This window comes from Rhinoderma darwinii (genome assembly GCF_050947455.1).
Source record: "Rhinoderma darwinii isolate aRhiDar2 chromosome 5 unlocalized genomic scaffold, aRhiDar2.hap1 SUPER_5_unloc_34, whole genome shotgun sequence".
Lineage (NCBI taxonomy): Eukaryota > Metazoa > Chordata > Amphibia > Anura > Rhinodermatidae > Rhinoderma > Rhinoderma darwinii.
The window spans coordinates 629,012-644,840 of NW_027461792.1; the positions used below are offsets into that span (position 1 = coordinate 629,012).

At 43.2% G+C, this 15,829-nt stretch overlaps 2 non-coding genes and 3 pseudogenes across 2 annotated transcripts; all 5 read right to left on the reverse strand.

Annotated features, from left to right (window-relative positions):
• Positions 1-2,289: 2,289 nt before the first annotated feature.
• LOC142690522 (U2 spliceosomal RNA) lies at positions 2,290-2,480 on the reverse strand. The gene has a single exon (XR_012859287.1). It is a non-coding gene; the product is annotated as a U2 spliceosomal RNA (small nuclear RNA).
• Positions 2,481-3,765: 1,285 nt separating this feature from the next.
• Positions 3,766-3,948, reverse strand: LOC142690553 (U2 spliceosomal RNA). Its single transcript, XR_012859309.1, has one exon. It is a non-coding gene; the product is annotated as a U2 spliceosomal RNA (small nuclear RNA).
• A 6,154-nt stretch (positions 3,949-10,102) lies between these two features.
• LOC142690609 (U2 spliceosomal RNA) lies at positions 10,103-10,282 on the reverse strand (annotated as a pseudogene).
• Positions 10,283-11,070: 788 nt separating this feature from the next.
• On the reverse strand, positions 11,071-11,140 carry LOC142690672 (U2 spliceosomal RNA; annotated as a pseudogene).
• Positions 11,141-12,423: 1,283 nt separating this feature from the next.
• Positions 12,424-12,624, reverse strand: LOC142690639 (U2 spliceosomal RNA; annotated as a pseudogene).
• Between the last annotated feature and the right edge of the window lie 3,205 nt (positions 12,625-15,829).

A 15,829-nucleotide genomic window follows, 5' to 3' on the forward strand; every position in this document is an offset into this window, starting at 1 on the left:
GGCGCCTCGGGTTGCTCATATTCTTCGCCTCGGTACCTATGGGGACAAGAATAGTACAGATGACCAGTTTTTTGGCAAAAATTACATTTTTTCTCTTGTGAGCATTCTCTTATATTGTGCTCTTTGCTTCCACAGTTTCTACAGGTGACATCGCAGTTAAAACTGGTATGTCCATAGGTACCGCAGGCCCTGCAGAAGTTTGGCATCCCTGAAAAATAGAGGTCGCCATTCACATTTCCAATTTTAAAACGAGCCGGTGGTAATCTCGTTTCTTGGGTGGAGGGGTCCTTTATCAAAGTCACTAAAAACTTCCACTTGACGGTCCACACTCCACACTCGTTCATAACTCTCCCCAATAGTTTGACGTTCTTGAAGTAGGCAGCTAGAAATGCTGCCACTTCCATATCCTTCACATATGGGGAGTACATTTTAATCACAACGAGTTTGGTAATTTCAAAGGCATGTTCTATTACCTGGACTCCCGCTACCACGAGTTCACCTTTTCTCCTCTCAGCTCGGTCCATGGCATCACGGAGGATTCCTTCTCCCATAAAGGTTACATCAAATATTCCTCGTTTCGGGTAGTCCTGGATAGCCAAAATCTCGTTTTTGTGGACCGCCAGTAGTTCTTCCAAGATCGTGTTGACCAAAAATTTCACGCCACGTGGACCGCCTCCACCCTCTGCCACGATAAATCGGGCAGAGTTCTTTAGCCGGGCATACACCGGCACCGCATCTGGCTCGCCTGCCATTTCCGTGGCCAGGCCGAACCGCACAGCAAAATGCTGCGCCCTATGGGGTCCTGAGACGTACCAAAGGGCTGGGGGGGGGATCGCAACTCGTTGCTCAGGACTAAGCCTCTCTCCCAAATAGCAGCACGGGGGTGAAGTCCAGGCGAACCTGGACGATCCCCCGAGGCCGAGAGAGAGGGTACCTGAGCACCTTCTGACTAAAAACCTCCTGTATAAATACACTTGGTCTTAGCCAAAAGGCCGAGAAGCGATAACCCGAATGGGCCGGCCGTTGACCGAGCCTGTCCCATACTGCTGTTCACCCCTTGCAGCGATTCAGCCTACTCCTAGGCAATTCCATGGGGCCCTGCAGGCTCACACACATTTACAGCTACTAAGCGGGAGGTGAATAAAGGCCGGAGAGGAAGCTACACAGGATTTGCTTCTTTTGCTTGCACCACAATGCAGTGCTGAAAGAGGAGGAATCTACATAAAAACGCCTTCCTGGCAACGCCCAAATGCCCTCCTGCCATGCAGATAAACACTGGCAGCGGCAGCAAGTGCATGCCCACAGCCACCCCTTGTTCCTTCACACCTTGTATCAGCTGTAATCCAGTCCAGTCCAGTGCTGCCTGCTGAGCAGCACTGACCAACACTGCCTGGGCCCAGGCTTTTATCTATCTCTGAGGCAGGCCCCATTATGATGTCAGAAAGCTGGCTCTGGAATCCTGAGGGCTCCACTATGACACGTGCAAAGTTCCGTCTGAACTTTATATAAGACGGTGAGGCTCAGTCAGTCACTCAGTGTTGCCTGAGAGGGCAACACTGCAACAGCCGGCCGCCAGGCTGTCTTTTTTTTGCACATTTATTTGCCTCCAGGAGGCCACAAGAGGGAGACAAGGGACTGCAAAATGGAAAATAAGCATCCACCAACTTTACAGACAACTTCTCCTTGCTCCTACAACCTCCATCCTTGCACAGTTTGTTATTCTTCTAGGTAACATAGTAACAAATCCAAATTGCTGCTCTCTTTGTAGGCAAGCAAGGGTTTGTTGCAACTGCAATTCTTACTTCTTCTTGAAATGTAGGGACGACAGTACATTCCATCACATCCATCTAGTGTACACAGGTAGGTCCATTGTGGCGGGTAGGCGGCTGGCTGCTTTAATGGCTGTTTGCTGTTCCCCTACTCCACTCCACTCCACTATTTGACTGTGGTGCTGCATCAATCAGTGGCTGGCTCAGGTGCAGCTCTTTAACTTACCTAGGAGGGAGGGAGGGCGGAGAGAAGACAAGGAAGGTGAATGAGCTGTTCCAATGTGAAATGCCGGAAACACAGAAACACAGAAGACACACACACACACACACAACAAGAGGTGGCAATGTATTAATTAATTGCATTTAATAAATGAGCTCATTATCACACATGACTGTACAAATGCATTGTCCAACAGGTGTTGAAATAATGGGATTAAAAGGGGAGATCCCATCAGAAAGACAAAAACAATAGCAAACACAAATAGCACTTTTGGAATCTGATTTTAGTCAACACATAAGGGAAGGGTGCACCGGTCCTGGAAATACTGCAATACCAGGTCAATGCGTGGAGTGGACAGAGCAAGCTCTATTTCCATCTCCCTGTTCTAAAAATCCATTTAATATATGGTCCCCAGATAGGGGACGTATCAGATATTAAACTGATAAGAACAGATACTACACTTGATCTTAGCCAAAAGGCCGAGAAGCGATAACCCGAATGGGCCGGCCGTTGACCGAGCCTGTCCCATACTGCTGTTCACCCCTTGCAGCGATTCAGCCTACTCCTAGGCAATTCCATGGGGCCCTGCAGGCTCACACACATTTACAGCTACTAAGCGGGAGGTGAATAAAGGCCGGAGAGGAAGCTACACAGGATTTGCTTCTTTTGCTTGCACCACAATGCAGTGCTGAAAGAGGAGGAATCTACATAAAAACGCCTTCCTGGCAACGCCCAAATGCCCTCCTGCCATGCAGATAAACACTGGCAGCGGCAGCAAGTGCATGCCCACAGCCACCCCTTGTTCCTTCACACCTTGTATCAGCTGTAATCCAGTCCAGTCCAGTGCTGCCTGCTGAGCAGCACTGACCAACACTGCCTGGGCCCAGGCTTTTATCTATCTCTGAGGCAGGCCCCATTATGATGTCAGAAAGCTGGCTCTGGAATCCTGAGGGCTCCACTATGACACGTGCAAAGTTCCGTCTGAACTTTATATAAGACGGTGAGGCTCAGTCAGTCACTCAGTGTTGCCTGAGAGGGCAACACTGCAACAGCCGGCCGCCAGGCTGTCTTTTTTTTGCACATTTATTTGCCTCCAGGAGGCCACAAGAGGGAGACAAGGGACTGCAAAATGGAAAATAAGCATCCACCAACTTTACAGACAACTTCTCCTTGCTCCTACAACCTCCATCCTTGCACAGTTTGTTATTCTTCTAGGTAACATAGTAACAAATCCAAATTGCTGCTCTCTTTGTAGGCAAGCAAGGGTTTGTTGCAACTGCAATTCTTACTTCTTCTTGAAATGTAGGGACGACAGTACATTCCATCACATCCATCTAGTGTACACAGGTAGGTCCATTGTGGCGGGTAGGCGGCTGGCTGCTTTAATGGCTGTTTGCTGTTCCCCTACTCCACTCCACTCCACTATTTGACTGTGGTGCTGCATCAATCAGTGGCTGGCTCAGGTGCAGCTCTTTAACTTACCTAGGAGGGAGGGAGGGCGGAGAGAAGACAAGGAAGGTGAATGAGCTGTTCCAATGTGAAATGCCGGAAACACAGAAACACAGAAGACACACACACACACACACAACAAGAGGTGGCAATGTATTAATTAATTGCATTTAATAAATGAGCTCATTATCACACATGACTGTACAAATGCATTGTCCAACAGGTGTTGAAATAATGGGATTAAAAGGGGAGATCCCATCAGAAAGACAAAAACAATAGCAAACACAAATAGCACTTTTGGAATCTGATTTTAGTCAACACATAAGGGAAGGGTGCACCGGTCCTGGAAATACTGCAATACCAGGTCAATGCGTGGAGTGGACAGAGCAAGCTCTATTTCCATCTCCCTGTTCTAAAAATCCATTTAATATATGGTCCCCAGATAGGGGACGTATCAGATATTAAACTGATAAGAACAGATTTTTTTCTTTTTAAATCCTCAGATGGGATATTCAACGGTCCAAAACTACCATTAGAACATCAGTAACAGTTATAGGGCACTGTTTCCCATCATCATGTGGACTTTCTTTATTTCCAACAAATAATACACATAAATAAACATAAAATAGCTATTAGGAACAATTTACTACATCTATCCACTTTCTCACTTTCCACACTCCTTCAGCATCTTCTCCTCTTCTCCTTTTATCCCACAAAAAACAAACATATAATTTTCCTAACACCATTCTTACACTGTCTTTTACAGGAAATTCTTTTCTTTTAAATACATACACATTTCTAACATCCCATAATACTTCTTTTATACATGCAAGCAGCAACCACAACACTCTCTCTTTTTCTCCATTACACGCACACAAACCAAACATAAACATTTCAAAAGATAACAAACTTACCCCAGTCAACTCTTTACATAACGGTCCCATTCTCTTTATCACTTTTCTTGCATACTGGCAATTCCAAAACAAATGAACAATACTCTCTTTTCCATTACAGCCAGACCTCGGGCACGCATCACTCCTGACCAAACCTCGATTCCTCTGGAACTCTCTAACCGGTAGTACTCCGTGAAGGCTTTGCCAGACTAACTCTCTCTGTTTATTCGTTAAGCCATCCATTCTTACTTTCTTCCATACTTTACTTACATCTCTTCCTCTCACCATATTTATACTACACTCAGTCTCTCTACATTCAATCATCCTATACACTAGACTCTTATTTCGCAACATTCTGACATCCACATCCCGTAATTCATATTTACCAAGGAACTTGTACATCCATACATACCACACAGGAATGACGAAGGAAACAGGACGACGCAAATCTCGCACACACCACTTCATTCGAATCAAATAGGTACCAAATAAATATCTACACATATATGCGTACTTTCCATCTGATCTAACTACTCTCAATAGAAAGATAACCAAATTTACCCCAAAATAAATTTCTAAATTTGGAAACCCAAGACCTCCCTTATCTATACTTTTCACTGAAATTTCTCTTTTAGCCCTCTCCATTTTGGATCCCCATAAAAAAACAAACAAAATTCTATTTAGACTCCTAAGACCCATATAGCTTGGTGGAAAGACTATGGCAATAAACAAAAAGATCGGTAAAATAATGCTTTTGATTACTAAGATTTTCCCAAAGAAGGATAAACTCCTCATTTTCCAAAAATTTAACTTGTTTTCAACTTTTTTCTTAGCATCTTCCCAACATTCCGCACCATCCAATCTTTCATTGAACTTTACACCCAAAACCTTAATTGGTCCATTCACTACATTCACTCCTATATCCCTCCTCAAAACGCCTTTTCCAAAATTTTTACATTCGCTCTTGTCCCAATTCACACGAAAAGCAGACACGCTACAAAAGAAGGACACTAGCAATTTCACTCGTCTCACTGAACACTCAGAATCACACCAAACACAAACATCATCCATATAACCACTTACTTTCCATTCTTTCCCTCCTCCACCTGGCACATGTACACCACGAATAACTTTGTCCTTTCTTATCATACACAACAAAGGTTCAATTGAACAAATAAAAACAATCGCAGACAACGGACATCCTTGACGCACGCCTGACAACACATTCACTTTCCTTCCTACATGCCCATTCAATAACACCCGACTATATATCCCTTTATATAGGCTTCTAATACGCCAGACAAACTCAACTGGAAACCCCATTCTAACTAAAACCTTAAATAAATAACTATGAGATAACCTGTCATAGGCTTTTTCAAAGTCTAAACTTAATAAAAAGACATCATTTTTCCTCTCCATAGAGTCCCATAAACAATCTCTCAGCATACACACATTCTCATGCAATCTTCTTCCAGGCACTGCACAACACTGTTCTTCCCCAATCACACTCTCTATCACATCACGCATCCTATTCGCGATCACCTTTGCATAAATTTTATAATCACAATTGAGCAACGTTATTGGACGCCAATTCTTCAAATCTTTCAAATCCCCTTTTTTTGGTATCAATACAATTACTCCTGCACGCATACTCTCAACCATTTCTTCGTTCGTCCACATATATTTACATACTTCGAAGAAATCACGCCCTATCACATCCCACATACGTCTATAAAATTCTATTGGTAATCCGTCTTCACCAGGCGTTTTATTTACCGCCATACTATTTATTACCTTCCATAATTCTTCTATCACCAACTCTTTCATGACACCTTGTTTTTCTACATCACTCAACTTACCATCCAAAACTTTTAGCACATCACTTTCCATATCTTCATCTCTCCACTTATTTGCATACAAATCCTCATAAAAACTCGCAACTTCTTCACTTACTCCATCACCGCTCACCTCATTGCCATCTCTTCCAACCAACACATTCATACTTTGTCTTTTACTAAAGACTTTTTTGAAAAAAAACCTGCTACACTTCTCATCAAACTCCATTTTATCTAATTTTGCCCTATAAATAATACTTTTTCCTCTATCATTCAAATATTCATTAATCTCTCTTCTTACACACAAGATATCTTCATTCACTTCCGCACCGCTCTCTCTCAATTTATACAATAAATTCAGACGTGCATTTAGTCTCACATACTTCTCTCTTTTAACTGCAGCAGTTTTATACCCAAGATTCCTAAAAAATATTTTTGTTCTCCATTTAACCCAATCCCACCATTTACCTATATTATTGAAAGTTCCTTTTTGTCTACACCAACTCTCATACTTTCTAGCATACTCCTTTCTCACATCTTCACTTTCCATCAATTTAACATTTAATTTCCATAAACCACGCCCAGACACATTGTTTACATCCACATCTACTTCACATATAACCAATTCATGGTCAGAAAATACCACTTGCTGTTGACTGTAACTTAAAGGAACTAAGTTCCGAGAAATAAAACAATAATCTAAACAACTATGTATTCTACCTCTATCTGCATGATAGGTATTCAACCTGGGATCGATTTTGCATAATTTCTGCATGTCCGATAAATGAAAATCATTAATTATTTCTAATAATACTTTCCCTGAAATATCGACAGTACTTTTACCAATATCACAGTTCATGTCTCCAACTAATATTACCGGTAGCCCTCCTGGAACGAAAAACTTAATTTTATCAAACAAATTTTTTCTTTCAACTTTGTCCGTTGACGCATAAACATTAATGATACAAAACTTAACATTTTTATAGCTAAAAAAGGCCAAGATACACCTCCCCTCCTCTATAACTGTATAACTAATAAGAGACACTTCTTTTCCCTTAACTAAAATTCCCAGCCCATCATTTTTATTTGATACACTCCATGACCAAATTGAACTTCCATGCACCCATTCATCACTACTAATTGCTTCATTCAAACCACATTCTTGCAAACAATATATGACTGCATTTTCTTGTGCAAGAAACTCTAATATGGCAGTTCTTCTATTCTTAGTTTTAAACACTCTCACATTTTGTGAAGCGATTTTGACTCCCATATTGCCAAAAAACTTTTAGCTCATGGAGAACACTGAAAAAACAGAACAAAGGAAAAACATTATCTATAAAGTTCCACCACCATCCACAACGTCCGCAATGTCTTCCTCCAGCGTTTGCAACGAAGAGCCGGCTTGCGGGGTTTGGTTTTCACCCTCCTCACTACGTCTTTTCTTGAAAACCCTCCTCTGCACGCACAATGCTTGGCCATCTTCGTCTGATTCATCCCCACCACCCTCCCTTTGACTCTTTACCGTCTCTATGCTTGATGGGAACTCATGAATATTCGTTGGATCTGATTCATGCACCGCCTCCCCTGCCTCTTCAAACAGCTCCTCAAAGTGCCTCATCAGGGGTAAGAAAGGGTGGGGCCCACCTGGTTGCAAAATCTGTGGCTCACTTACTTTCAGCTTCTGTGCTCCGCCCGAGTCTTTCACCACACTAGCATAAGACTTTACCTGTTGCATTTGTCTTTGCTTTCTTTGCTCCTCCTGTCTCTGCTGTGCTGCTTTGGTTTTTTCCTCATTTGCAGCCCTTTGAGCATCTGCTACAGGACAAAACTTGTACATGTGGTCAGTCCCCCCACACGCATCACAGGATTTTGGGGTGGGGCACTCACCTGCAGTGTGGCCTTCTTGTTTGCAATTTCTGCAACACACTGATTTATCACAGAAGACCTGTGTGTGACCAAAGGAAAAACATTTCCTGCAATACCTTGGCTGTCCTGGATAACTTAGAAAACCACGGTGCCCTGCGACAGAGAAACTTGACGGTGGGTGTTGAAAACCCCCAACACAGTTTAAGTCACGTTTCAGCTTGACTTGAAATCTGTACTTACAGTTAAAAATCCCTAGGATGTTGGTCTGTGCAACTCCTCCTTTCACATACTCACAGTACTTGAGCAGGAAATCCACCAGCAGATCAATCTTGGTGTAAGGGTTATACACATGTACAAGCAAGTTAATTTCATTGAATCCAAACAATGGTGTAACTTTAACTCCTTGCATCATGGGATCTTCAGTGTTGTTTCTCAGCCACTCATATACATTAAGGCAAGTAAAATCCTCATGGAACGTGACATCGTACGCACCTGTTTTTGGAAAGTCTTGTACAGCATAGATGTCTTGCCTTTCTGCTCCAGCCTTTTTTTCGATAAGATCTGCAACCACAAATTTCACGTTGTTCTTGTTGGCTTCTCTCGGGGGCACTTCAATCCGGATGGTATTCTTGATGGCAGCCATTCTTCACAATAAACCTGTCGGTACAAAACCACAGCAAAAAAAGTTTCCCGTAAACGGAAACGGAGGATCGCTCCAAACTCGCACCTCCAGCCCAAACCAGGCAATAAACCTGATCTGAGCCAAAAGGCCGAGAAGCGATAACCCGAATGGGCCGGCCGTTGACCGAGCCTGTCCCATACTGCTGTTCACCCCTTGCAGCGATTCAGCCTACTCCTAGGCAATTCCATGGGGCCCTGCAGGCTCACACACATTTACAGCTACTAAGCGGGAGGTGAATAAAGGCCGGAGAGGAAGCTACACAGGATTTGCTTCTTTTGCTTGCACCACAATGCAGTGCTGAAAGAGGAGGAATCTACATAAAAACGCCTTCCTGGCAACGCCCAAATGCCCTCCTGCCATGCAGATAAACACTGGCAGCGGCAGCAAGTGCATGCCCACAGCCACCCCTTGTTCCTTCACACCTTGTATCAGCTGTAATCCAGTCCAGTCCAGTGCTGCCTGCTGAGCAGCACTGACCAACACTGCCTGGGCCCAGGCTTTTATCTATCTCTGAGGCAGGCCCCATTATGATGTCAGAAAGCTGGCTCTGGAATCCTGAGGGCTCCACTATGACACGTGCAAAGTTCCGTCTGAACTTTATATAAGACGGTGAGGCTCAGTCAGTCACTCAGTGTTGCCTGAGAGGGCAACACTGCAACAGCCGGCCGCCAGGCTGTCTTTTTTTTGCACATTTATTTGCCTCCAGGAGGCCACAAGAGGGAGACAAGGGACTGCAAAATGGAAAATAAGCATCCACCAACTTTACAGACAACTTCTCCTTGCTCCTACAACCTCCATCCTTGCACAGTTTGTTATTCTTCTAGGTAACATAGTAACAAATCCAAATTGCTGCTCTCTTTGTAGGCAAGCAAGGGTTTGTTGCAACTGCAATTCTTACTTCTTCTTGAAATGTAGGGACGACAGTACATTCCATCACATCCATCTAGTGTACACAGGTAGGTCCATTGTGGCGGGTAGGCGGCTGGCTGCTTTAATGGCTGTTTGCTGTTCCCCTACTCCACTCCACTCCACTATTTGACTGTGGTGCTGCATCAATCAGTGGCTGGCTCAGGTGCAGCTCTTTAACTTACCTAGGAGGGAGGGAGGGCGGAGAGAAGACAAGGAAGGTGAATGAGCTGTTCCAATGTGAAATGCCGGAAACACAGAAACACAGAAGACACACACACACACACACAACAAGAGGTGGCAATGTATTAATTAATTGCATTTAATAAATGAGCTCATTATCACACATGACTGTACAAATGCATTGTCCAACAGGTGTTGAAATAATGGGATTAAAAGGGGAGATCCCATCAGAAAGACAAAAACAATAGCAAACACAAATAGCACTTTTGGAATCTGATTTTAGTCAACACATAAGGGAAGGGTGCACCGGTCCTGGAAATACTGCAATACCAGGTCAATGCGTGGAGTGGACAGAGCAAGCTCTATTTCCATCTCCCTGTTCTAAAAATCCATTTAATATATGGTCCCCAGATAGGGGACGTATCAGATATTAAACTGATAAGAACAGATTTTTTTTTTTTTATTGAAAGCCCGAGTCGTGCTTTCTATCACCCAAGTGCATAAAAAGTGCAGAGGTGCCACACAAAAAGTGCACAAGGATGCGGTCTATCGCAGCCCTTCTCTTAAAAGAGAGAGGCCCCGCATAACCATTCCCTGACCCTCCAAACCATAGGCCTAGAGGATCAAGGATCGATGGTCCCCCCTCGCCGAAGCTTAGGGAGACCCAAACACACTCCTAGGCTTCTACCTGGGCTGCCACCCCAGTGTCCACCTAGGAGCCTGCATCCTAGTTGCACCTCCCCTCCGAAGAAGGGAGGCCGGGTTGCAGGGGAAAAAGGAACCAGAAGGCCACACATTTTCCCCCTAGACCTCAGGAGGGTCCCAAAAGGGCACCGCATCCCAAAATCCTTGTGACAAACGTGACAAACACACAGTGAAAAACAAAATTAAATAAGTGGATGTGCGCTGTGATACAGCCTGGACATCCGCCAGGTATATAAAAATTCCTCATCTCCCAGCCAGAAGGCCGGGAGAATAAAGGTGTGTGCTTAAAAGTGTGAAAGAAGAGTGCGTGCAAGTGTGCCTTCACTCAGTGGGATCCCACCCCCAGTGAGTTAGGGCACCCCAGGGTCACCAGCCCTGGGGCACATAGCAACTCGGGCTTTCAAACTACCCGACCTCCTGACCTCGATCCGGCGGTCGCCTGGTCACCTACAAATGGTACCTTTAAACCAAATGCGTACACCAGAGCGATGACCGTTGTGGTTCCCTGCCCTCACCTCGGCGTTCTGTCATCCCCCTACGATGGCCCACGTACCACCGGCAGGGATGATTACTAACCTCAGCTTGAGCAGGTACTACACTTGATCTTAGCCAAAAGGCCGAGAAGCGATAACCCGAATGGGCCGGCCGTTGACCGAGCCTGTCCCATACTGCTGTTCACCCCTTGCAGCGATTCAGCCTACTCCTAGGCAATTCCATGGGGCCCTGCAGGCTCACACACATTTACAGCTACTAAGCGGGAGGTGAATAAAGGCCGGAGAGGAAGCTACACAGGATTTGCTTCTTTTGCTTGCACCACAATGCAGTGCTGAAAGAGGAGGAATCTACATAAAAACGCCTTCCTGGCAACGCCCAAATGCCCTCCTGCCATGCAGATAAACACTGGCAGCGGCAGCAAGTGCATGCCCACAGCCACCCCTTGTTCCTTCACACCTTGTATCAGCTGTAATCCAGTCCAGTCCAGTGCTGCCTGCTGAGCAGCACTGACCAACACTGCCTGGGCCCAGGCTTTTATCTATCTCTGAGGCAGGCCCCATTATGATGTCAGAAAGCTGGCTCTGGAATCCTGAGGGCTCCACTATGACACGTGCAAAGTTCCGTCTGAACTTTATATAAGACGGTGAGGCTCAGTCAGTCACTCAGTGTTGCCTGAGAGGGCAACACTGCAACAGCCGGCCGCCAGGCTGTCTTTTTTTTGCACATTTATTTGCCTCCAGGAGGCCACAAGAGGGAGACAAGGGACTGCAAAATGGAAAATAAGCATCCACCAACTTTACAGACAACTTCTCCTTGCTCCTACAACCTCCATCCTTGCACAGTTTGTTATTCTTCTAGGTAACATAGTAACAAATCCAAATTGCTGCTCTCTTTGTAGGCAAGCAAGGGTTTGTTGCAACTGCAATTCTTACTTCTTCTTGAAATGTAGGGACGACAGTACATTCCATCACATCCATCTAGTGTACACAGGTAGGTCCATTGTGGCGGGTAGGCGGCTGGCTGCTTTAATGGCTGTTTGCTGTTCCCCTACTCCACTCCACTCCACTATTTGACTGTGGTGCTGCATCAATCAGTGGCTGGCTCAGGTGCAGCTCTTTAACTTACCTAGGAGGGAGGGAGGGCGGAGAGAAGACAAGGAAGGTGAATGAGCTGTTCCAATGTGAAATGCCGGAAACACAGAAACACAGAAGACACACACACACACACAACAAGAGGTGGCAATGTATTAATTAATTGCATTTAATAAATGAGCTCATTATCACACATGACTGTACAAATGCATTGTCCAACAGGTGTTGAAATAATGGGATTAAAAGGGGAGATCCCATCAGAAAGACAAAAACAATAGCAAACACAAATAGCACTTTTGGAATCTGATTTTAGTCAACACATAAGGGAAGGGTGCACCGGTCCTGGAAATACTGCAATACCAGGTCAATGCGTGGAGTGGACAGAGCAAGCTCTATTTCCATCTCCCTGTTCTAAAAATCCATTTAATATATGGTCCCCAGATAGGGGACGTATCAGATATTAAACTGATAAGAACAGATTTTTTTTTTTTCAGTTGGCTACCCCCTCGCGGGGGTGTCAATGATTTATTAATAAAAAATTCAATTTTACAATAAATAACATTACAATTACGTCAAACATTTTCACATTGTTACAATAGTAAAATCAAATTAGCATTAATATTTATAGGGGGACATGGTGGCAAATCTTTATTTATTGGAGTTCCAGTCAGTCACAAACCATTTATTTAGAAGGGTGGCATTTGCTTTCCTGTCAATTAAATAATATAAATACATCTCACTAAAACAAAGACCTAAAACATCATCCGTTGTTAAAACGTCGTGTTTAAAAAGAAGGATGTTCCTGGCCTTCCAAAGAGCTTCTTTAGCGCAATTCATCGTCTTCCATGCTATTGTCTTCTGATTCGCGGTCGGGCATCCAAATTGTCCATATAAAATATCATTGTAACATATGTCCTTCAGGTCTGCCATCTTTTCCATAAGAGGGAATATCTTTTTCCAAAAATGTTGTGCAAAGTAACATGTCCAAAGTAAATGACGCACTGTCTCCTCAGCCTGGCAGCCTTCCCTCGGGCAGACGGCAGACCTCGCGAATCTTCTTCTGTATTGGAATGCCCGGCATGGAAGACATTGATGAATGCAGCTCCAGGCCAGGTCCTTCTGTGTGTTAAAGAGATAAAATATGTTAGACATTTTCCAGATAAAACCACTGCGTTTTTCGTTAAAATTGTCTATTCTGCTGACCGCATCCTCTCTTTTTAGGTCATTTATAAGCTTCTTGCTATTTTTAAGATCATTAATACTCTTCCCTTTTAATTTAAATAAAGCAACTATTTTTTCTAAAATTACATATTGTGGGGGTAAATTAAAAGCATAAGGTGAGGTTAAAATAATCTGGAACCACCCACACCTTCGCATAAAAAACCCTGTATTATAACGTAAATAAAACGACCAATAGTGCTCTTTAAAAAGGGAATTAAAACAGAAGCTAAAAAATTTTAGTAAAAGAAACCTATTAAAATCTGGAAAGTCTTTGCCACCCTTTGGTTTGGACTTCATCACGATTCCTCTCTTTAATTTCTCCATTCTGGAACTCCAAAAGAAAGTAAAACAAGCTTTGGTTATTTTTCTCAGTAAAACCGTGGGAGGAGGGAAAACCATACTCAGATATAAAAGCAGGGGTAAAATGACCATTTTAATAATTAAAATTTTTCCCTCCATAGTAAGCTTCCTCATATTCCACATACATATCTTCTTGTTTACTTTCTGCGCCACCATGTCCCAACTGATAAAACCATTGTCGTACTCACTGAAGGAGACCCCTAAAATTTTAATATTATCCGACACAGGAACTGGTATGTCACTAAAAACCATGCTTCCTACGCTTAAAATACTACTCTTGCTAAAGTTTATCTTAAAACTGGAAGCACAGCAATAAAACTCTATCTGCTTGAGGGCTCTCTGAAGCGACCGGGTGTCCCTGCATAAAACCGCTACATCATCCATGTACCCCACTGCTTTAGCCTCTATGCCGCCTCCCCCTGGCAGGGGGACTCCACGTATCATCTTGTCTCGGCGAATTGCGCATAATAGAGGCTCTAACGCACATATAAAAAGCAGTGGGGACAAGGGACACCCCTGCTTCACCCCAGAGTTTAAAAATACGTCCTGTGTCTTAAAACCATTTACTAAAATCTTACTTGTACAATTTTTATAAAAGGCTTTGATGGATAATAAAAATCCTTCAGGTATACCCATACGCTCTAAAACCTTAAACAAATAAAAGTGAGAGACACGGTCAAAAGCTTTTTCAAAGTCTATTGATAAAATTGCTAAATTATTCTTCCTAGACCTCGTGTCCTCAATCACATCTTTAATAAGGTTAAGATTGTCCCAGATGCTGCGGCCTGGCACCCCACATACTTGGTTGGAATGTATTATGTGGGGTATTATGGCTTTCATCCGGTTCGCACATAATTTAGCCATGATCTTGTAGTCGCTGTTTAGAAGGGTTATTGGTCTCCAGTTCTTTAAAACTGCGATGTCACCCGTCTTGTATAATAGGGAGACCTCACCCTTCTGCCAGGACTTAGGCAGCATCTTGGATTTAAAAACTTCTGCGTATAGTAAAAACAAATCTTCTTTTAAAAGATCATAAAATTTTACATAAAACTCACTGGGTATACCGTCCGGACCAGGAACTTTACCTGCTTTAAAACTTTTAACTGTTTCTAAAATCTCCTGCTCCGTCAGGTCCTGCAATAAAAAATTCTGGGAGACAGGGTCTAAAACAGTGGTAATCTCCTTCAGTGAGTCACGCATAAAATCACGATCCACAGTCTTAACGTTAAAAAGGTCAGTATAAAACTCATGAACTTTACTTAAAAGACCCTGTACATCCGACACACCTTCAATATTTTTGATGACAGCCCTTTTATTGTTGATTTTTTTAAAAAAGTCCCTGGAGCAGGTCTCGTTCTCCTCTATATTTTGAATTTTTGAACGAAAGATTATTTCTTTACCTTTCTGCTCCAGGCACTGGGCTATCTCCTTTTTGAGGTCGGTGATGTCGGCTTCCACTTCTATTTCATTGTCTCGCATTTTGTACAGGGTCTGCAGACGGGTGTTTAGTGTATTAAAAACAGCATATTTTATTTTGGCTTTTGCCACACTCTTTTTAATAAAAAAATCTTTTATTTTACTTTTCATCTTCTCCCACCATGCACTGATGGGAGCTCTAGTATCTCTCACCCGCCTGCTTTTCTTGTAAAATTCAATAAAATCGGTTAAAACCTGTGGATCATCTAAAAGGGAAACATTCATCTTCCAGGACTTCTTACAAATAAGATTATTAAGATCACGCTTCACATAAAAAGATAAAAGCCTATGATCTGAAAACACGTTGGTTAAAACTTCACATTTAAAAGGCAGTAAGTTCTCATTACAAAATATAAAATCTATCCTGGAGCTACAGGTGGCGTTGCTCCAGGTAACGCCGGCTTCCTCTGGACTGCTCCTGTTGCATTCTTTGTAAACATCTTTTAAATTAAAATCGCTCACCATATTTTTGAGCAGTCCAGAGGTCTTATCGTAATTTCTGCTTGTAGCACTTGTAAGCCGGCGTTCCCCTCTCAGGATACAGTTAAAATCACCTGCGAGGATAAAAGGCTCAGTTGTGTTAATAAAAAGAGGTAAAACTTCTAGCATTTCTGCCCTCTCATTTTTATCAGGTGAGCCGTAAAAATTTAAAAACTGCCATTTCACACCGTCAAT